This window comes from Trachypithecus francoisi, unplaced genomic scaffold (assembly GCF_009764315.1).
Source record: "Trachypithecus francoisi isolate TF-2019V2 unplaced genomic scaffold, Tfra_2.0 Lachesis_group10, whole genome shotgun sequence".
Classification (NCBI taxonomy): Eukaryota; Metazoa; Chordata; class Mammalia; order Primates; family Cercopithecidae; genus Trachypithecus; species Trachypithecus francoisi.
In genome coordinates this window covers 54629211-54653476 of record NW_022681455.1, presented here as the reverse complement: position 1 = coordinate 54653476, position 24266 = coordinate 54629211, and the positions used below count along the sequence as shown (strand labels likewise).

At 36.5% G+C, this 24266-nt stretch overlaps 2 pseudogenes; one reads left to right on the top strand and one right to left on the bottom strand.

Annotated features, from left to right (window-relative positions):
- Positions 1 to 2434: 2434 nt before the first annotated feature.
- LOC117088546 lies at positions 2435 to 10047 on the bottom strand (annotated as a pseudogene).
- Positions 10048 to 20719: 10672 nt separating this feature from the next.
- On the top strand, positions 20720 to 21379 carry LOC117088715 (annotated as a pseudogene).
- Positions 21380 to 24266: the final 2887 nt, after the last annotated feature.

The window sequence follows — 24266 nt, the reverse complement described above, 5'->3', positions numbered from 1 at the left end:
AACATAAACAGTTGACTAGCACATATTTTGTATTCTTACAATAAAGTAAGCTAGAGAAAAGACAATGCCATTAAGAATATCATAAGAAAGAGAAAATATGCTATTCATTAAATGGAAGTTGGTCATTGTAAAGGTCTTTGTTCCCATCATCTTCATGTTGAGTAGGTTGAGGAGGAGGATGAGGAAGAGAAGGAGTTGGTCTTGCTGTATCAGGGGTGGCAGAGGCCAAAGAACTGGGGGAGGTAGAAGGGGAGGCAAGAGAGGCAGACATACTCGGTATAATTTTATGGAACTACACTATAATTTCTAATTGACTTTTTTGCTTTTTCAAAATTTCTCTAAAAATATTTACATATGATACCAATTCTTCTTCTACCATTTGCCTTATTTTCAGCATCCATGTCATAGAAGGGCCCATATCACATAATAAATAAAAAGCAGTGCTGAATAATTCAAACCTATCTTCCAGATGATCTGATATCAATTTGTTTTCTGGCACTGCTTCTTCTATGTCTTCTTCCTCATCCTCTGGCACTGGTTCTGAAGTGCTCATCTTCACCAAATCATATTCTGTTAATTCCTCTGGTATGGTTATCTATTAGCTCCAAGATTCATATATGACAACCCTTTGTTGCCTCTCTGCCCACCATCATTTTTTCCACATCCACGGTCTCTTACATGATTTCTTTGATTGGCTCTCTTGTACGTCCTATGAAGTAATGTACAACATCTGGACACAGTTTTCTCCAGGAGGAATTTATTGTTCTGGGCTTAATGGGCTTTTACAGCTTTTTCCATAAAGATGATGGCATCTTGACTGGTGTAATTCTTCACAATTTTTATGATATTCTGTCAGGATTCTGTTCCATAGCATTGACAATCATTTCCATAAAATACCGTGTGTGATGAACCTTAAAGATCCTTATGACCTCCTGATCTAGAGGCTGAATTAGATATGTTGTGTTTGGGGGAAAGTAGAATTGACGTCTTTGGTGTTGAACTCATGACATTCTGGGTGTCCAGGGTCATTGTTCGTTATCAATTTATTGGTATTTTTGCCAAAGAAGAACTTAAAAGTCAGTCCCCTACTGGCAAGGCACTTCCTGACTTCAGGGACAAAGCATCGATGTAACCCATCCAGAAGAAGTGTTCCTGTTGCCCAATGTTTATTTTCTCCCTTCAAGGCTTGGAGGTTCGCAGCTTTATAGATAAGGACAATCCTGATTATGAACCTGACTGCATTTGCACAAAAAGTAGAGTTAGCCTGTCCTTTCCTGCCTGAAGTGCTGGTGCTCACTTCTCTTCCTTGCTAATAAATGTCCTTTGTGGCATTTTTCCCCCTGTAGAATAGAGCATTATCTTTCATCTCCATTGAAAACCTGCTCAGGCAGATATCCTTTCTCCTCAATGATTTTCTTAATGGCATCTGGAAACTCCCTGCTGCCTCTTGGTCGTTAGAAGCTTCTTCTCCTTTTGACATTTTAAAAGCCAAACCTCTTTCTAAAATTACCAAATCACCCTTCACTGGCATTCAATTCTTCAGTTTTAGATCCTTCACCTTCTTTTTGCTTTAAGTTGTCATATAACGACTTTACTTTCTCTCGAATCCTATTAGAGTTTATAGGTATGCCTTATAGCAATCCTACACCCACTTAAAAGCTATTTTTTCAATATGAGATAAAATGTATTTCACAAAAAGTGCTAGGTTTTCAAACCTGCTGGTGTAGCTGCAGTGAGGGTTTCACAAGCTTCCTTTTTTAAAAATTAAATGTATTTTTTTTTTAACAAAAGTTCTTACACTGGATTCACTTACTTTGAAATGGTGGACAACTGCAGCTGTTGACCTCAATCTATGGTACATATCAAGCAATTCAGCTTTTTCTTGTAATATTACAACTTTCCTCTGCTTCTTGGGAGCACTTTTAGCATCACTAGTGACACTTTGTGTGGGACCCATGGTGTTACTCAAGTTTTACAGTATTGCACTAAACATGAAAAATACACAAGAACCACAAGAGATCACTTTTTAGTGTGATGCACAATTTCTTGGAGAGACAAACTGCCCATGTGGAGATGACTAGCATCGCACAACATTTTAAGTGGATACTCACAACACTAGAGCTCACTGCCATAGCAATAGGAGGTAGCTATAACATTATTACAGTAGTATGGTATGTGCTATAATTTTATCCAGTTATAATTGAATACTGCATGTTTATGTTTACATTTCTCTCAAAAGCAGTGCCACATATGGCCTGTGTTTGTGTAAAATTTGATACATTTTAACTTTTTATCATGGAGTTGTGTTTATTTTATAGTAAATAAAATAGGCTAGTACCTACATATATTTTACGCATTGATAGCATACCTAACTTTTACACTATTTTTTTTTTTTAATTTCTGGGCTACTTGGTTTGTCTGTGAGTTTTCTCAAATTATTGCAAATCTTGAAAACAAATTTCAATATTTTTATTAAAAAAATCCACATATTAGTGGACCAGCACAATTCAAACCAGTATTATTCAAGGGCTAAGTGTACTTTATATTTAGATGTCTGCCGTGCTATTCATCTTTGCCTCATGCAAAGTACTTCTTTCCAGTTTTACTCTGTATGCTGGCTGCACAGTTCTAGGACTCCACCTGCCCTCACATCATAGCCAGAAGGTAAAAGAGGAAACAATAATTCAGGAAATTCCCCATGATATCAGTTGATTTTCAAGATTATACTCCCTTACCATTGGGCTTATTTTGGTCTTTAAGTAGCTGTTTTCTGCATTCTCTCTAGAGTTTTTGGTGGCCATTGGTGAGAGAGAAAGGCTGCAGAGAGCTTACTTTATCTTGGCTGTCAACAGAAGTCAGATTTTTACCACTGTATATTAGTTTTTACCCATCCTGGAATTTCATGTAAGTGGGACTATACAGGAGCTACTCCTTTGTGTCTTTTTTTCTCTCATGTTTTGAGGTTCACCCATGTTCTTGCATGTAACAGTGTTTTGTTCCTTTATACTGCTAATTCCATTGTGTGAATGTATCACAGTTTTCATATCCATTGGTTTATTTATTATTTATTTATTTTTAAGAAATTAATGTTTATTTCCATGTTACTTAAGAACTGGTGCAAGAACGGCTTAAGACCATTCAGTAGTTGCTCCTACCTATTCAGTGGCCCGAGTGGTGGGAGCTGTACATCAGTCTTCTGTGGCAGGCTGAGCACTCCAGGCTTCAGAAGGAAACTGCTGAATAGGCACAGAGGACACCTGCATGCCTTCATACCAGTCTGCAACTTCAGGTTGAGCAGCGGTGAACTCAGGAGATGGAGAAGTCTATTCACCCTGAAATTCCTCCTTGGTCACAGCCTTTTCAGCAGCAGCCTGCTCTTCTTTTTCAGTCTCTTCAGCATCTCTGTAGAAGAAGAGATCAGGCATCTCCTCCCACAGGTGTTCACAGGAAATGGTACCACACATGTGCAGAAGTTCCCCGGCCAGCATCCACCAAATCAAACCCACTGAGTGAACTCCCTTTTTGCATGGGATGACAATCTCCACATAGCACAGAGGAGAATCTGTGTTACACGGAGCAATGGTATGTAAGTTAACATAAGATGCCCCTGTGAGAGGCAGTGGTCAGCCCTGGGATCAGTCCCCAAAAGATGCTGTGGCTCCTGGAAGGGTGCCTGGATCTGGTTAGTGAAGATTCCAAGAGTGAAGCAGCCAGCAATTGGAGTGGCTCCAGTGACAGCAGCAAACTTCAGCATGGCCCTCTGGCCAGTATTCCTGGAGAATATCACACAGACATCAGCAGGGTTTTCAATGGCAACAATGGCACAAGCTGCCAACAGAAACTCCCCCCAGGTCCTCTTCAAATTTATGATGTAGGCGCCATCACATTTCTTTTTATAAATGTACTGTTTCATTTGGAAGTCAAGGTTGGTGCCACCTAAATGAGTTCCTGCTGCAAGGAACTTAAGGACATCCTCCTCCTCCATTTGCAGGATATCAAGGGCTCTCTATACTGTAAAAGTTTACCTTTAAGTTATGACAGGAATCTAGAACAACACCATATGGACCCCTCTCTGGGTAGCACAGAAAAGCCCATTCTCTAGTTGATAGATATTTGGGTCGTTTCCAGGATTTGGCTATTATGAATAAAACTGCTACGAACATCCATGCATAAGTCTTTTTGTGAACATAGGCTTTCATTTATCTTGGGTAAATGACCACGAGTGGAATTTTAGATCACTTAGAAAGTATGTGTTCCACTTTATAAGGCACTGTCAGACTGTGTTACTAAGTTGATGTATCATTTTATAAATCCACCAGAAATACATGAGCAGGCTAGTTTCTTAAAATCTTTGCCAATCCTTGATATTGTCAATAAGTTTAAAAATGGGAACAATAAAAGTACCAGATAAAAATGTAGAACATATTTTGTAAAAACAGAATAAGATAAATTGTTTCTAAGTGATAGTGAAAGCTTGATGTCATAAAGAAAGCTTGACTCCATAAAACATAAAATAACTACATGACAAAAATAATGTCAAATGAAAAGAGAAGAAAATGGCTAAAATATTTGTCAAACATATTAAATATGTTGATGTCCTTAATTTTTAAAGAGCTCTTATAAATTAATTTGTAAAATACATCAATCCAGCAAAGGTGAAGAGCAGGCAGTTCATAACAGAAATATATTTTAAAGGTATATAAAGTTGCCCAATTTCACTCAAAATTATTGAAACATGAATTAAAACAAAATATGTCATACTTCTATCAAATAAAAAAGGGACGATTTTTGGCTATGTACTGTGTTGGCAAGAGTTTTGGGAGAAAGAGCTTCTCATACACTGTTATTGGCTATATTAATTTGTATTTTCCCATTGGACCACAGTTTACTGTATACACGGTGCTTTGAGAAGCACTCTCTTAAGTGGGTTTGTCTTCTGCTCTCACACTGCCATAATAATAATCAACACAGAAGACTTCTCTGATCAAAAGTGAAGGGTTTTTAACCATACACCAAGCAGTGGACACCAGCTGGTTGTCCTCCTATTCAGTACCAACATTATCTACTGCGAGACAGTGTAAGATCCCACAGGTTAATACTCAATACCATAAGATCATCCTTTCTTTCCCTGAAGTCACAGTTCCAGGCCTCTGGAACTTCTGACCAATTGGCTTCAAGTTGGTGCTCCCATGATCCTCTCTTTGAGTTTATTTGCTAGAGCAGCTCACAGAACTCAGGGGAACATATTTATCGGCTTATTAGCAAGCATATTTTAAAGGATACAAATAAATAGCCAGATGAAGAGATACATGGGGTGAGGTCTGAGAGGATTTCTAAGTGCAGCAGCTTCTGTCCCTGTAGAGTTGGGGTGCACCAACCTCCTGGCATGTGAAAGAGTTTTTCAGCTTCCTGTCATTCTCAATATGTTCAGCTCTCCAGAAGCTCCTGGAACTCCATCCTTTGGGCCTTTTGTGGAGATTTCATTGGTTGTCTGTGATTAAAGCATGGACAACTATGTCAAAATGTGATCGGACAAAAAGGATGTGGTCTAAACTCAGTAAGCCTTGTCCATTCAGATTCTTCTTGATATCTCTGTGCAGCGTTCCTTCCTCCAGAGCAGGGAGCAGGACCCTCTCTAGGATGAGGGTTTTATGACCTATAATTGGATTACAGTCCTATCTCGGGTGGGTGAAAGGAGGACAGAAGTTCAGAGAGAAAGCTTTCATTTCCTGAGGCTTGCTTCTGAGGCCTAAAATTCTCCAACATTATAACCAAGACTGTGACAATGATTATGGAAGTTATGAACTAGGAACCATGGATGGAAACGAATCCTAGTATCTCACACAGGTATTAGGATTTAATGTTGAATGTTTATAAAGTGTATTTTACATATATTGCCTAAATTTTTTTCTACCAACACCACAATAATTAGCTATTTTATATTCTCATTAAAAAAAAAAAAAACCTAGAGTTTAGAGAGATGTCTTATCCAGTCAGGTCATACAACTAGTAAGTGGCATAGCTAGGTATAGAGACCTTATTTTTGAATTTCAAGTTCAGTTACATTAATCAGAGTTGACTTACCTTGAAATACATGTGTTTTGTACATCAGTGCATGTTACTATAAATATGCTACATTTTATTACCTAGATAATGTGCTGGTTTTGTCCTAAGTTTGTAGAATTGCTCTAACAATGTTGAGGACATTTTTTTTTTCCTTATTAAAATCTTGAAGAGGTGCTTTTATTTTTATTTATTTTTGTTTGTTTTAAGGACGTGTTTTAAAATCTATCATTTGGACGATTTGGGTTAATAACTTTTGTTTTAGTGTTTTAAAGAACGGGCTCAGTGAAAATACTTTATTAATATGATAAATGATAAGTTTAAATAAAATACATGAAAAAAGAAAGTGTAGTTTTGAAATAATTTATGTGGCATTGCACCAGCTTTTGAGAGAGTTAATTATTACGAGTTGCTGAACATTACTGCAATTTTCACATGGAAATACTTGCCTCTCTTATTTCCTTGTGTTATTGAAGACACATTATGAAAGCCATAATATCAGCAGCTTGCAATTTGGAACTCATTTGATTTAACTGATAAGAATCTTTTTCATTTCACAAAACATAACTTCACTCAGAAATATTAAAATGTTCTGCTGTATTAAACAGTGAATAATATAAGGATAACAATGTTAATTGACTTTTGGACTGCGAGTACTTGAATCAACTCTCTTCTCCATCATTTTTCCATTAGATTTTGCTTGAATTACTCAAAAAAACCAAGGTATTTATCCTGATTTGTAACACAATATAACATTTTTCTGATAAGTGTTTTAACATTTTTAGAAATTATCTGCATTGTAAACAGACAGACAACAACAACAACAAAAACAAAAACAAAAAAAATAAAACACTAAAGCTACCCTAGAATGCATGTTCAGCTGGATGGCCATTAAACATTTGTTCAATAGCCAATGATAATCTTCAAGTCAAATAGATCAAGTTGGGCATTAGGTTATATTGTAAAAGAACACAGTTGAGTCTGGGAGTTAATCCTATTAAGATTTGAATATTGACTGCTTTTGCAGTCTCCCCTCTTGTGGCAGGATTGGGTACTGGTTAATGATGTGAATTCTGCACTAAAGCCACCTTTCTTTGGCCACCTTCTAGCTGTGTGATTTAGTGAAGACTAACTTGCTTTCTGTACTTCAATTTTCTCATCTGTAGAATAAAAGTAACCACCTGCATACATAGAGAGTTTTAAGAATTAAATGGGACAACCAAGAGAGTGCCTAGTCCAATGTGTGGAATATTAACAAATACTAAATAAGCATTCATTTTCTTTTTTCCCATTCCTTGACTTCTCCTTTGTCTTCTCTCCAGCCATGAAAGTTTTCAGCACAGAGGGGCTTGTTGTGGACCCTACATTGTGCCTAGACTCCCTCTCAGGAAGACACCTGCTGCCCCTGCTATGGGTGTGCATTGGTAGAGAGCCTTCAGTTGCCAGCACCTGAATCCAGGGATTGCCTTGGATGCTGCCAGCTGCTTTAATAAAAGTCAGACCCTTTCCCAGGGCAGTCCACTTCTAAATGACAGACCACTCCTTGCATACAGAGGCTGGGCCATTTCTGCTCACATCCTTGTCACTCTGAAGGATCATTCTAGATCCAGAGCTTCTCTGTGGGGTCTCTGAGGCGCACTCTATGTGTGCAGGTAGTTACTTTTATTCTACAGATGAGAAAATTGAAGTCCAGAGAAGCAAGCTAGCCCTCACTAAATCACACAGCTAGGAGGTGGCCAAAGAAAGGTGGCTTTAGTGCAGAATTCACATCATTAACTAGTACCCAATTAGCCGCAAGAGGGGAAACTGCAAAAGCAGTCAGTATTAAAACCTTAATAGGATTAGCTTCCAAACTCATCTGTGTTCTTTTATAATACTTTTTTTTTTAAACCTAAGTTCATTAGGCCTGCATCACAACTCAATGTCTTGCTCTGTCCAATGTTGCTTTCTTCTCTCTGTTCTACAGGTATTGATCCAAAGGATACTTTGATAAACATCTTTCAGTAAACTCCAACTCGGAGTTTGTTCTGCAGAGAACTCAAGCTGCAAACCAGCTCCTCTCTGCTTTTTAAAAGACTGAGGAACATTTGATTCAAAGCACATCCAAGGGTACCCACTTTACTCCCTCATTTCACTTCCTCCACCTGTTTCACAGCACTGTCAGTAATCTCTCAGCCTAGGTGAGAAAAGATCCAGCAGCTAATGTAGAACACTCACTCCTGATAAAAAATAAATCCTTAGTTTGAGTAATAATCATTTCTCTCAGGCTGAAAAGCTTAATTTCAAGCTGGTTGGACTCTTAATTCTATAGGTAAGACCTACAAAGATTGTGAAACATTGATATTAAAATCTAATTAACTTCAGTATTATATTCTGTCCAGAATATAATGGCATATATTTTTAATGGCATAGCCTTATTTGGACAAAACAAAACATTCAATACTAGTGTTCTGCCATCAATCATTTCTACTGCTATTACCAACGAAAGCAACGATGGTAATAATAATACCTGAAATTTCAAATACCATATTACAGTTAAAAAATCCAATATGTAACAATGAGATAAGAAGGTTAAGAGTATTACTTAGTTACTATATATAAAGAAAATGAGGCCCAAACTGCTTAACAGTTCATGAAAGTTCACAGAACTAATTGGTGGAATCGAGGCTGAATTCAAACTTCTGACATTAGACTTGATGGTTTTTCTCCTACATTGTCATTAACCCCCATATCACTTACAAAAAGCAAAGTCTGTTTGGGAACATGAATACAATAGTCTAAATTCTTTCATATTTGATTACTGGAAAATGTATGTTAATAGAAATACTTGTCCATAGAACACAGCTTTGCAGCCTATTCGTCCCAAAGAGCTGAACTTGCCTACACACAGCAACAAAAAAATTACCTTACAAATACACAGCACTGACAATAGTTATGAACTCCAGTTACTAATACAGGCAATATCACAAAGATGGATAATGTGGCTTTCCCAAGGATAAAAATGAAATCGGTGGGGCATGTGTTAGGGCCGTAGTTTGGGGAAAGTCTACCTGTGTGTTCTAAATAGATTTTCCCAGGGAGTAAATGGAAGCTTGGAATTAGAAACTGGGTTTCTTTGTTCCACCATGTGTTGACCTCTGTATACAGAACCAAAGGAAGCTACATAGTGATTTGAATAGCAAGTGCTGTATAGAGTGTTCTATATTTAGAAATCACACTGAGTACGTTGGCAGAATTATAATGGCCTGATGTACTTTGTGGCATTACTTTGCTAAGAGGAGTGTAATGATTGTTTTGTTGACATATATCAGATATCTCAACTGACATATGTCAAATGTTAATCAGAAAAACATGAAACAATTTCATTTTTTCACTTAATCATTTTGATTGTCATTTTCTCAACATTATCAATTAGCATGCATGTTGTTTGCTGCAATTCATTTGTAAGATCAATTCAAGAGATTCCAAAGTATTGAACAAATTTTGCTCAAAGTCAGTGAAAAAAACATCCTTTATTAAAATTGAAAACAATGAAAATTCATAAAGCTGTATTGGTAAAGGAAAATTTTGCTTCAGCATGTTCATCATTAGATGATAGCAGGTGTTATGAAGGATAGAGCTATTTCTTATTGTTAATGTCCCATGTGGGCGCACAGGCAACAATTATGGTCTGCTGGGGACTGGGCTGCAGACTTCTCTGTTATGCATCACAAGGCACAATAACAGCTACAGTGAACTAGAGTAATAAATCTTCCCTGAAACAACAATTTGGTATTTACTTAAGTTTGTGATGACTATATGCTCTATTTTGAAGCACAGAATAACTGAGAATGACTTTATGAAATCTTACGTGACATTCACAATTCTACAAATCCTCTCTAACCTATACAAACAAGAAGAAAATCTCACCAAATCTAATATTGCTACACATCTTTTTGCAATAAGAGGAAGGAAGAGAATGGTTTTATCATTTTGGGTCTTCATTCTGGCTAAATTCTAGTGTAGAAGATTATACAGTGAAATATTTTCTCAATGTTTTATAGAGTTTTGGCTCTACTCCCATTGTAAAAAATTGTCCTGGCATATTTGCATGGATTTTTGGCTTTTCACACTTGGAGCAATGGAAGACTTGGTACTATCTTATTCATCTTTTTAGCTGAATACCTATCAGAACACTGGCCCATAGTAGGTTTTCAATACTAGTTATTAAGAGGATGGCAAAGATGAATGAAGCACACTCTCTTTGTTCTCATGGAACTCATTAGACCTCCATGGAGACACCTGTGTGAGATAATATTTTACTACACTTAAAAAGAGCTTTATCATGTTTAAAGCACCATTTATTTCAGAATCTCTCTGTATCCTTCTTTCCGTGACAGAGGAAGAAAATCATCAGGAAAAGAATCCTCCTATCCCTCGAGCTGTGACTTCTCAATCACTGATTTTTCTTCTGTTATTAGTAATAGCAGAAACAAATTACTGATGATTGTAACTATGATAAAAATGCTGGATATAGCTCATACAGAATCACAAAAGCAGAACAGAGTTCTGGCCTGTGCTCTTTTTCCATGCCAAATATGGTTCTGATTACTAAGTTACTTAGTAAAGGCATTATAATTTAAATTCTTCAAACAATGATTCATCCTAGGGGATAAGAAAGGTTACTGGCTTTGGGAAGTAGAACTCCTTGACCTTTGGTTCTTTCTTGTTTGCCTAGATAAATATGCCCTACCCAGAATTATGAAGACATAGGAAAATCTGAACAGACCAACAACAAGTAAGGAGATTGAATTAGTAATATTAATAGAATGTGTCACATTAAAGAAAAGCCTGGGATGTGATGGCTTCATTGCTGACTTCTACAAAACATTTAAAGAATAACTAATATCAATCTTCCTCAATCACTTTCATGAAAGATCAAAGAGGAGAGAATATTTTCAAACTTTTTTTTTTTTTTTGTAAGGCCAGCATTGCCCTCATACCAAAGCCACATAAGGACATTACAAGAAAAGAAAATTACAGGGCCATATCCTTATTCAATATAGATGCAAATATTCTCAACAAAATACTAGCAAACTAAATTCAATGCATTAACAGGATTATCCACCATGATCAAGTGGGGTTTATCCCTGGGATGCAAGGACAGTTCCTTGTATTTCTAGTAGTTTTTCATCTATATTTCAGTGTGATGCTAAAGGACACATAAATCTTCAGTATTACTGTAATATTTGCAAAGTCATCTCAGAATTATAAAATAGCTTTATCCTAGTTAATATTTCATTATAGCATATATTATATATTATTATTATTTTACTAACATTACTTCTTATTTTATGTGTAGGTTTGCTAGGCATTTCCCTGCTTATTCTTTTATTGTCTACATATTTAAATAATTTTCTGTGTGATATGATTATTTCATATAACATACAATAGAGTTTTCATTTTAAAACTCAACTGAGTTTTTTTCCAATGGCTATTTTCCTGTTATATTTATTGTTATAACAGATGTACTTGGCATATTATAATTTTATTTCAAACATTTTGCTAAATGCTTCCTTGATTTCTTTTTGTCTTATTTTTTAAAAATCTGATTCATTTTCTTGATCTCTGAAATTAGACCCCTCAATCCCTGCAGTAATCTTGAATGTACATAATGTTTTTAAATTCTATTTGTATTTACTTTTATTCCTTTAAAATAATTACTTAAACACATAAACTACATTTCTCACCATAACAAAATAGCAAGTTACATTTCTCCTGCCTATCACTCTACCAATATTCTGATATTAATTGGTTGTAATTTTATCCCCATTAATAGTAATTATCATTTGATATCATGCGGCTTTTCACAAAATTTAGCATTTGTATTCAATGTAATAACCATTTTAATTTCATTTATTTATATCTATTTAGCATTCAAATGGAGTCAGTGCTCACTGCCAATTCTTTTGTGCCATAATTTTATTATTCATGAGTTTATCTTTTAAATTCATGTTGAATGTGAATGATATATCTTACTGATGTTTTGCTTATTGGAAAAAATGTATTTCTTTCTCTTCACATGTAAATGATAATTAGGTTTGTGTGTCAGACATTGTTGGCTACCTAACCATTATCTATTTTATCTTCTAACTTGCCACCAAAATTTTGGTTTTGTTTGGGATGGCGATGTACCCAGCTAAATATTTTTTTGTTTTCAACCTTCCAAGACCAGTAAGATATTTGTAGTATGATAAAAGAGTACACATGCAGGTTGATTGGCCCTCTCAACCTTCTCTTGAATATGGACACCGCAAGCATATTCAGTGCTCTTGGGCCATGAATCTTACAAGGTTGAAGACAAAAGTTAACAGGCTAGGAATGTTGGAGAAGAAAACATAATACCTGGCCGCTGAGCAGCTGGACCAAGCATCATCACTCGTCTGCCTCTAAAATGCTTGTTATTTGAGGTGAGTGATGTTCAAGCCACATTAACTTGGGTTTTCAATTAGCTTGAGCTGAACTGATATAGTTTGACATAGAATATAGCCAGTTTTAACCTTGTCCACTATTAAAGCAAAACTAGTGTAAATGGAACCTCTAAAGAACAATAGTTATCCTCGTAGTCTTCAATCCAATTTCAAACTTCTAGAGATATTTTCATTATGTTGATGATCACGTAACCCAATCTTCATTATTATTCTGGGTTACTAATCCTTGCTTGAATTTGTGACCAGTCTTAAAAGCTACTGGTCTAGAACTGTGAGGTTGAATATAAGTAGCTACTAGCCTCATGTGTCCTATTAAATTTATGTTTATTAACATTAAACACTTTTTTTGAAAAACTAGTTCCTCTGTTGCACTAGCCACATTTCAGCTACCACATGTGGTTAGAAGATGCCATATTAGAAGAGCAGGTATAAACATTTTACCTCCATACAAAGTCTTATTGGGCAGCACTATCTTTGCTACACAAAATGTGCTCTTAAGACCAGAAGCTTCGGCACTACCTGGGGCTTGTTAGAAATGTAGAATCTCGGGTCCTACTATAGACATACTAAGTAAAAATTTGAACTTTGATAAGATTTCCAGGTAACTCATATAAACCCCAATGTTTGATGTGCACTACCCTGTATGATCTGGTCCTGCATATATATTGGTCCCAATATTTAATAATAAGCTAACATTTATTGATATGTAGCAAGTTACTAAGAATTATTCTAAGAACTCTACAAAAATCTCAGTCAGTCCTCACAAAATGTAAAAGGGACATTATCTCCCTTTTACATATTGAACAAAAAGGCACAGAAAAGGCATATGACTTTACTAAAATCACTCTGTGAATACATCACGGAGCCAAAATTAACACTCAGTCATTCGGACTAGACAACTCATAGTGCTGGTTCCCCAGAACTCTCTATTATAATTGGTATCTTTAAATACTAGGTTTTAGGATCTCTGAGAAAAGGACCATGTCTTATTTTTTAATTAATTTTAATAATTTTTTTTAGACCAAGTCTTGCTCTGTCACCTAGGATAGAGTGCAGTGGAGTGACATAGTTCACTGCAGCTTCGACTTTCTGGGTTCAAGCCATCCACTCACTCAACCTCCCAAGTATCTGGGACTGCAAATGGACACTATCATTTCCAGCGACATTGATTGATTGATTGATTGATTGTAGAGACAGGTCTCACTATGTTGCTCAGGCTGGTCTTGAACTCCTGGGTTCAATTGATTCTCCCATCGTGGTCTCCCAAAGCACTGGGATTACAAGCATGAGCCACCACACCTGACCATGTTTTACTTTTGAGTTCAGAGCTTATTAGAATACCTGGCGTACAAGACATTCTCAATTTCTATTTATAGAATGAAGCATGCATGAATGAATGTGGGGATCAAGGCTCATTTTGCCTGATGTCAAGTGGAGTTCCTAGTAACTGTCACAAAGTCTATTATTTTTAGTTGAAATGAAGAAGACTTTGTTTACCTTTGGTAAAAACAGAAATTTGAAACAATTCCACACAGTTATCACTCTTAAGCAAATAACAGATCCAGCAAAGAACACTGTGTGGGGTACTATGAAAAGTGAGTGGATAGAATTCCCTTAGTGATAAGCATCCACTAAAGCAGTTATAAAGGGTTTGGAGCATAAAAATATTTTAATGACCAAATCAGAATAATGGCAGCTGTTGTAACCAACAGACCCAAATCCCCGGATGCATACTGCTTTAACATAATGTTTATTTCTTAGTAATGGATTCAAAACAGGTGTACCTAATGGGCAGCTAGCTCCTCTCCCAGTGGTGTTCTTTTCTTGTCTTTTGTGACTCTGCCGTGTTTACCACACAGTTTACAGGTTCTCTATGCTTATTTTGTTTTGTTTTTAAGACGGAGTTTCACCATGTTAAACAGGCTGGTCTTGAACTCTTGGCCTCAAGTGATCTTCCTGTCTTGGCCTCTTAAAATGCTGGTATTACAGGCATGAGTTTATGATTATTTGTAAAAATCCAGAAGAAATGGTTAAAACAAAAGTGTAGAGAAAGCAATTTTTTTTTTTTTTTTCCTGAGACAGAGTCTCACTCTGTTGCCTACACTGGAGTACAGTGGCACCATCCTGGCTCACTGCATCCTCTGCCTCCTGGGTTCAAGCAATTATCCTGCCTCAGCCTCCCGAGTAGCTGGGACTGCAGGTGCAAGCTGCCATGCCCAGCTAACTTCTTTTGCATTTTAGCAGAGACGGGGTTTCTCCATGTTCCCCAAGCTGGTCTCAAACTCTGGAGCTCAGAGAATCTGCCTGCCTTGGCCTCCCAAAGTGCTAGGATTATAGGCATGAGCCACTGCACCCAGCTGCAAACTTTCTTTTTTAACCCTCTTGTGTTTAATCCTCTTGGCTCCACCTACATGCAAGCTGGGGAAAGTGCTATGAAATTTAATCCCTGGCTGGGCAGCCTTTCCAAATCACATCTTTGTATTATGGTAGAGCCAACACAAATATTTTGATGGACAAGTATTCCCCTTTCTGTATATGCTGCGAGCAAAAAAAACCCACATGATTTATTTTAGTTTAGATCTTCCTAACTGCAGAGCATGAAGCAAGGACTTCGATGTAGATAGTTTAATGGAAAGTGATTCTGGCAACCAAGGTGAGTGAGTAGAGTGAGACAAGAAAGGAAAGAAGGAGGCTATGCAGCTGGTTACTGTGGCACGTAATGAGGCAATCGCATTTATGACTCTGACAAAATGTGTAGAATGCATGTATATTGTCCTCTAAAGTACAGAAGACAAGAATACTTAGCCCATTGACTCCCATACCCCATGAGCATTACCCCTTCAGATTAACTTCCCTGTACTCCCAGGCTATGCTGCAGGTTGTGTTAAGCAGTCTTGCCAAGATTTGGAGAAAATTCTGAAGCAGAAAAGATCAGAGTGTGTTCAGAGCTGTCTACTTTTGGAGGCTGGAATAGATAGGGAAAGACGATGCAAAACCCTGCATAACAAAAGAAAAAGTATACACAAAACACCATACAAGGAAAGACTAGTAAACTAAAATTAGGAGAGAAGGACAAGGAAGAATAAAAAATTTTCATGAAAGAGTCAAAACCTCTATAAAACAATGTCTCTCTAGCATAAGACACATGATGGACAGAAAGAAAGGAAAGTAACATTTGTCAAATACTAACTATATTGAATTTTTACATGCATCATACCATTTAATTCATCCAATAATTGTGAAACATAGGTATTGCTCTCATTCTACAAGGGAGACATTATGGCTTGGAAAAAATGAGTTAATTGTTCAAGATTATGTAACTGGCAAGTGCTGGGCTCCTAATTTAATGTCAGTATGGTTTCATGTCAATGATCCTTCCACTGAAACAGCAGAGGATAAGGAAAGGTGACTAATGATCTAGACAGTAATACTAAGAAAATGACCAAGGCCAGTGCCCCTCATACTGTAATATGCATATTAATCATCTACAGCGTTTTATTAAAATGCAGGTCTGATTCAGTAGGTCTGAGGTGAAGCTTGAGATTCTGCATTTTTTTCATGGGCTTCCAGGTGATGCTGATGGTGCCGGTTTGTGGACCATACTTTAGTTGCTAAGGCCTGAACATTTCTACTGAAGTCTTGAGAAAAGAGAATTGTTAAAATAATATTTTCAACACCCATTCATGACTTTTATTATTAAAAAAAAAAACTCTCATTAAACTAGGAACAGAGGGGAACTTCCTTAAATTTATACAGAGTATCTGCAAAACGTATACAGCTAACATCATACTTTAATGGTGAGAAACTAGAATCTTTCCCACAAGATCAGGAAAACGACAAGGATGTTTCCTCTCATTACTCCTTTCAACACTGTACTAAAAGTAATAGTGAAATAGCAAAGGAAAGAAAATAAAAGGTATACAGATTGGGAAAGAAAAACTAAAACTGTCTTTGTTCACACATGACATTATTGTCTATGTAGAAAATCTAAAAGAATTGACCAGAACAACTCCTGGAAATAACAGTTAAAATACATTGTAGGATACAAGGTTAATATACAAAAGTCAGTCACTTTTATGTATACTGTCAATGAACAAGTAGAATTTTAAATTCAAAATACAATACTATTTACATTAGTATGCACAGAAGTAAAATACTTAGGTATAAATCTAACAAAATACATACAAGATCTACATGCAGAAAACTGAACTAAATGAATGGAGAGATAGTCCATGTTCATGGGTACAAAGACTCAGTATTGTCAAAATATCAGTTCTTTCCAACTTGATTTATAGATTCAATGTAATCCCAATCAAAATCCCAGCAGTTATTTTGGGGATATGGACAAACTGGTTCTAAAATTTATATGGAGAGGCAAAATACCCAGATTAGCCAGCATGCTATTGAAGGAGAAGAACAAACCTAGTAAATTGACACTACCCAACTTCAAAACTTATTGTGAAGTTCTAGTAATAAAGACAGTATGATACTGGCTAAAGAATAGACAAATAGACCAATGGAGCAAAGTAGAAAACACAGAAATAGACCCATATAAACACAATCAACTAATCTTTGCCAATGACATATCAAAGATAGTTGTTTTTTTTTTTTTTTTTTTTTCCAACAAATGGTGCTGGGACAACTGGACAACCATATTTAAAAATAAATTTAGACACAGACTCTCCAGCTTTTACAAAAACTAACTTAAGATGGATCACAGACCTAAACATAAAAATAGAAACCTATAAATCCCCTAGATGATAATATAGGAGAAAATTTAGATAACTTTGGGTATGGAGATGACTTCTTAGATGCAACACCAAAGTCATGATCCATGAAAAAAAAAAGCTAAATTTTAGTAAAATTAAAAATTTATGTTCTATGAAATATACACTGTTAAGAAAAGGAGAAAACAAGCAACAGACTGAGAGAAAATATTTTCAGAAGCTATATCTGATAAAGGACTGTTATCCAAAATATCCAAGATCACTTAAACTCAACAATATGAAAACAAAGAACCTGCTTAAGAAATGGGCAAAAATTTTGTAACTGTGTTTTACATTTAAGTGTTTAATTCATCTTAATTTTTGTATAAGGTGTAAGAAAGGGGTCCAGTTTCAGCCTTCTGCATATGGTGAGCCAGTTTTTCCAGCACCATTTATTGAATATAAAATCCTTTCTCCATGGCTTGTTTCTGTGAGATTTGTTCAAGATCAGATTGTTGTAGATGTGTGAGGATATTTCTGAGGTATCTGCTCTGTTCCACTGGTCTAGAAGAAAACCTAGGCAATACCATTCAGGATGTAGGCATGGGCAGAGACTTCATGATGAAAATGCCAAAAGCAATTGCAACAAAAGCCAAATTGACAAATGGGATCTAATTAAACTAAAGATCTTCTGTACAGCCAATGAAACTGTCATCAGAGTGAACAGGCAACCTACAGAATGGGAGAAAATTTTTGCAATCTGCCCATCTGACAGAGGTCTAATATCCAGAATCTACAAGGAACTTAAACAAATTTACAAGAAAAAAAAATAAACAACTCCATAAAAAAGTAAGCAAAGGATATGAATAGACACTTCTCAAAATAAGACATTTATATAGCCAACAAACACATGAAAAAAGCTCAACATCACTGATCATCAGAGAAATGCAAATCAAAACCACAGTGAGATACCATCTCATGCCAGTCAGAATGGCGATTATTAAAAAGTCAGGAAACAATAGATGCTGGCAAGGCTGTGGAGAAATAGCAAAGCTTTTACACTGCTAGTGGGAATGTAAATTAGTTCAACCATTGTGGAAGACAGTGTGGTGATTCCTTGATCTAGAACCAGAAATACCATTTGACCCAGCAATCTCATTACTGGGCATATACCCAAAGGAATATAAATCATTCTACTATAAAGTCACATGCACATGTATGTTTATTGCAGCACTATTCACAATAGAAAAGACCTGGAACCAACCCCAATGCCCATCAATGATAGACTGGGCAAAGAAAATGTGGTACATATAACCCATGGAATACTATGCAGCCATAAAAAGGAATAAGATCATGTCCTTTGCAGGGACGTAGAAGGAGCTGGAAGCCATCATCCTTGGGAAACTAACACAGGAACAGAAAACCAAACACTGCATGTTCTCACTCATAAGTGGGAGTTGAATAATGAGAACACATGGACACAGGGAGGGGAACGACACATACTAGGGCCTGTTGCGGCTGGAGGGAAGGGGGAGGAACTTAGATAATGGGTCAATAGGTGCAGCAAACCACCATGGCACACATATACTTACATACCAAAACTGCACGTTCTGCATATGTGTCCCGGAACTTAAAATTAAAAAAAAAAAAAAAAAGAGAGAGAGAGAGAGAGAGGGAGAGAGAGACGGAGGAAGAGGCAGAAAAAAACAAACAGAAATGTGCACAAGATCTGAACAGACACCCACCTCACCAAAGAAAATAAACAGATGGCAAATAAGCACATCAAAAGATGCTCTACATCATATGTCATCAGAAAACTGCAAATTAAATCACCAATAAGATATCTATTAGAAAGACCACCAAATGCTGAAAACTGACACCACCAAATGCTGGTGAGGATGTGGAGCAGTAAGAACTCTCACTTACTGCTGGTGGGAATGCAAATGGTACAGTCACTTTGGAAGACACTTTGGCAGCTTCTTACAAAACTAAATATACTCTTACCATATGATCCAGCATTCATGCTCTTTGCTAATTATGATTAAGAAACCATGCAATAATTTATTAATACTTAGAAATATTTACTCAAAAGAGTTGAAAACACGCATCCACACAAAAACCTACACATGAACGTTTCTAACAGCTTTTTTCATAGCTGCTAAAACATGGAAGCAACCAAGATATCTTTCAGTAGATTAAAGGATAAGTAAAGTGTGGCCCATAAAGACAATGGAATATGATTTAACACTGAAAGAAAATGAGTTATCAAGCCATGAAAAGACATGAAAGAGATGAATGCATATATATATAAGTAAAAGAAGCCAATAGGAAAAGGCTACATACTGTATAATTTCAACTACGTGACATTTTGGAAAAGGCAAGACTAAAAAGATAATAAAAAGATTAGTGGCTGCCAGTGGCTAGGCGGGTGGAAGGAAAGAATAGATGGAGCGCAAAACATTTTTAGGGCAGTGAAACTACTTTGTGTAATATTATAATGGTGAATTCCTGTCCTTATACATTTTCCCAGATCCATAGAATGTACAACACTGAGTTAACCCTAATTAATATAAACTGTGATTTGGTAACAAAGATGTGTCAGTGTAGGTTCATCAGTCATAACAAATGTGCCACTTTGGTGGGGGGTGTTGATGCTCTAATGGAAAAGACTACTTATGCATCAAGGCAGGGGTTATACAGAAAATTTCTGTACCTTCTGCTCAATTTTGCTGTAAACCTAAAGCTACTCTAAAGATAAAATCAATTTTTAAAAAGTGGGCTGGGTAAGTTGGCTCGTGTCTGCAGTCCCAGCACTTTGGGAAACCAGACAAAAGGAAGGCTTGAGGCCACCTGTTGCAGTCCTAGTTACTCAGGAGGCTGGGGCAGGACGCTGGGGCAGGAGGATTTCTTAAACCCAGGAGTGTGAGGTTACAGTGAGCTATGATCATACCATTGCACTCCAGCCTGGGCAACAGAACAAAATCCTCTCTCTAAAAATAATAATTAAAAATAATAATTTTTAAAAGGAGATATTCTTGCTTCAATAATGGACTTAAAATAATTTGTTTATGTTTACATTATTTAGAGGATTCTATTTCAAGTTGTATCCATAGAGTAATTAGGATTTTCTCCAAACTCTGTATTTTCTAATTATTGTAGTTCATTAAAAAATAGAGAAATACTGGCATCATGAGAAACATACAAATCTATACCAGCCAACCACCTATTTCTCAAGGTTATTCTATTCTTAACGGAATCAACCTACACCTCTGCTATTTGGCAGATTGGTAGAGAGAGATGATACCCATCAAAGGGTTATTTGCATACACTCTATGTAAATTCAAATGTATAAAATATATTGATGCCACAAATAACATTTAAAAGTGTACATTAAATAAGACTTCCTCACTTTTCATTTGGCATGCCACTTAAGATTCTGGTATCTCCATGGAACACCCCACTAGGTATTACTGATATTGTAAAAACAAAACATACCTAAAGTCTGGCTTCTGCAGAGGTGTCCCTGATGCCAAGATTCGCATTTTTGACCTGGGACAGAAGAAAGCAAAAAAATGGATGAGTTTCTACTCTGAGGCTACATGGTGCCAGATGAACATGAGCAGCTCTTCTCTGAAGCAGTGGAGGATGCCCACATTTGGGCCAACAGATACATGATAACAACTTGCAGCAAAGTTGGCTTTCATATCCTAGTGTGGTTCCACCCCTTCCAAGTCATTCACAACAGAAAGATGTTGTCCTGTGCTAGAGCTGACAGGCTCCAGATGGGTATGGAACATGCCTTTGGAAAGCTACAGGGCACCATGGCCAGGGTTCACATTAACCAATTCACATGTCCGTTCGCACCAAACTGCAGAACAAGGAGCATGTGACTGAGGCCTTATACAAGGCCAAGTTCAAGTTGCTTCACCAGCAGATGATTCGCATCTCAAAGAAGTGGGGCTTCACCAAGTTCCAGTCAGATGAATTTGAAGGCATAGTGGCTGAGAAGCAGCTCATCCCAGATGGCTGTAGGGTCAAATATAATTGTGGATTTTGCCATTAAAAGTAATTTCTTTTGCACCACCGTAATACATCCCCAATTGTGGTCTCCTGGATCAGTGACAGGTCCTACATTCATGAGACTTTCCACTGTGCCCCCTCCTCTTTCTGCCCACCAATAAATCCTACTTCCTGTAAATAAATAGTAAATAAGACTTAAACTTAAGCAAATATGCATCTATCATTTAATAGCCTTGTGAGGCTGGGCTTGTGACTTCTTTAAATCTAAGTCTCCAGACTCTTACTTACGGTAGATGAACACCTAACCCATAAATGTCCTATGCTAGTGTTTTATGCTAGAGTGCCTGGGATAACAGAAAAACCAAAACCCTATTATACGTATTGATATTGAGCCCAGAAGTAAATCAACAGCAGAAACAGGATCAAGCAAAGCAGTTGGGATAGATAACTGTAAGAATTTCAGAAAGAGTAAGCAGGATCTTAAGCCTTGGCTGGAAAAATAAGTATTCCCATTACTATTACAGAGGTGGCTTTATACATCGAGTACCATATTAGTAAGAAAAATGCCTATGGGTGTTAGAAATGTTTATAAGTCTATTAATTTCAGAACGAACACTTTCTGAATTCTTCAAGGTGAAAACCAGTTTGTACTCTTCCTGGCATTGATCTTTCTCCACAACTCGCTCTAAAAAAAATCAATGGCAGTTTCTTGCTGGGCTCTGTTTGGAAGGAACTGGAAGCAAGTCAAACAGCTTTGGAGTTTATTTTTGTTAAAGGGTGGGCACAATAGAGGATGTCCTCGACATCTGCAGCATCCATGATGAATTATTTATTCCTGATTATTCTGAGCAGACAGACTTGTTTGCAGTAATATGTCACACATATTATAAAAGTTAGAATGCAAATGAAAGAGGGCCAATCTTATTTTTAGAACCATAAAAATTTCTTAATGTTTAGAAATATTGTCTTTGATGTTAATGATAAAAAAATATTTTAAATCAATTTTTGGCTTCTAATAATATATTAGTCCTATGTTTATATTTATATTTTATCAAGCTTTTAGTGGTTGTATCATATGTCAATCTTATTTTTATAGGTATTCTGAAGGATAAATCTTAAATATGATATCTCATTACTAATTTAACTTGAATTGACTTAACTGTTTTCAATAATGGGTTGAATATAGCAATATAATCAAAAGTCATTTTTACATTAGTTTGAATACATGTGAATCACAATTGAGAAACTTGGTAAAAAGGAAATTCCATTTTTTCTTAAGAATAAAATATGAATTTAGTCTCAGTGTGTGCTAAGGGTTGTTTCGCAGTTTATTATAAATAAAATGATATTCAAGAATTATCTTTTCATTTAGCTAAAATGTATGTAATTGCTGATAAATGTAGTACTCAAATATTCCTTACTTACATTGTAGGTAGCTGCTATTGAAGCCATATGTATCATTAGCTAAAAAAATACCGCTTCATATTTTCTCTACCCCAGACCCTCACCAAACTCTTCAATATCTCCACCATTGTCATCAGCAATCAAGAGTGAGCATACGTGTTTGGTCATGGCTTTGCTACCTTAATAATATTTATAAGATTTTATTGTCAGCCTGCTTCAGTGAACTGATGAATAACTGTTACAGTATTTCTGTGGAAAAATATTGTCTCTGCACCTACAACAGATAGACCTCAAAGAACTTGTTAGTTGAAATGTTGGTTGGTATTGTCAAAGTTATCATTTCCAAATTGATTTTCTATTCAATTCCTTTTCAATACCCACTTCTATATGCCCAATTTACAATTTTTATTATTCATAAAGAATTTGGGCCGGGCGCGGTGGCTCAAGCCTGTAATCCCAGCACTTTGGGAGGCCGAGATGGGCGGATCACGAGATCAGGAGATCGAGACCATCCTGGCTAACACTGTGAAACCCCGTTTCTACTAAAAAATACAAAAAAACTAGCCGGGCGAGGTGGCGGATGCCTGTAGTCCCAGCTACTCGGGAGGCTGAGGCAGGAGAATGGCGTGAACCCAGGAAGCAGAGCTTGCAGTGAGCTGAGATCTGGCCACTGCACTCCAGCCTGGGTGACAGAGTGAGACTCCGTCTCAAAAAAAAAAAAAAAAGAATTTGGAAAATTCTGATAATTAACATGGAGAAAACTTTAAAATGATATAACACACCACTTTGGAGAACTCTATACTTATTTTGCCACGTTTCCTTCTAAGAATACTCCTGTCTATATTTGTGTCTTTCATATATATAGTTTTTTTTTTTTTTAAGGAGCTGCTTAACCATGTTATTTTTAAGCTGAAATTTTTACTATAATATCTTAAGTATCTTTACATTTTATTTAATATTCTACCATAACATAATTTTAATGACTACATGGTATGAATTGTATGAATGTACCATGGCTTCTTCTTCATTTTCTAAGTTGTCCTGTATTAGAAATTTAGGCTGCTTTCCAATATTTAGCTTTAGAAGCAATTTTGTGATGAACATCATTGTAGCTATACTCTGTCCACATTCCTATTTCTTTGGGATAAATTCTCAGAATAGCAATTCCTGGGTCAACATATAAAAACCTTTTGGCTGGGCATGGTGGCTCATGCCTGTAATCCCAGCACATAGGGAGGCCGAGACAGGAGGATCACTTGAGCCCAGGAATTCAGGAGCAGCCTGGGCAACATGGATAGACTCCATCTCTACAAAACAATGTCAAAAAATAGCCAAGTGTGGTGGTACACACCTGTGGTCCCAGCTACTCGGAAGACTGAGGTGGGAGGATCACTTGAACCCAGGAGGTAGAGGCTGTAGTGAGCCATGATTGCACCACTACACTGCAGCCTGGATGATAGAGTGAGACCCTGTTTCAAATAAATAAATAAGATTTTCAATAGGTTCTGACAAATTGTTTTTCAGAAATATATTAGGTTTGTGCAAAAGTAATTGTGATTACTTTTAATGGCAAAAATTATGATTACTTTTGCACCAACCGAAT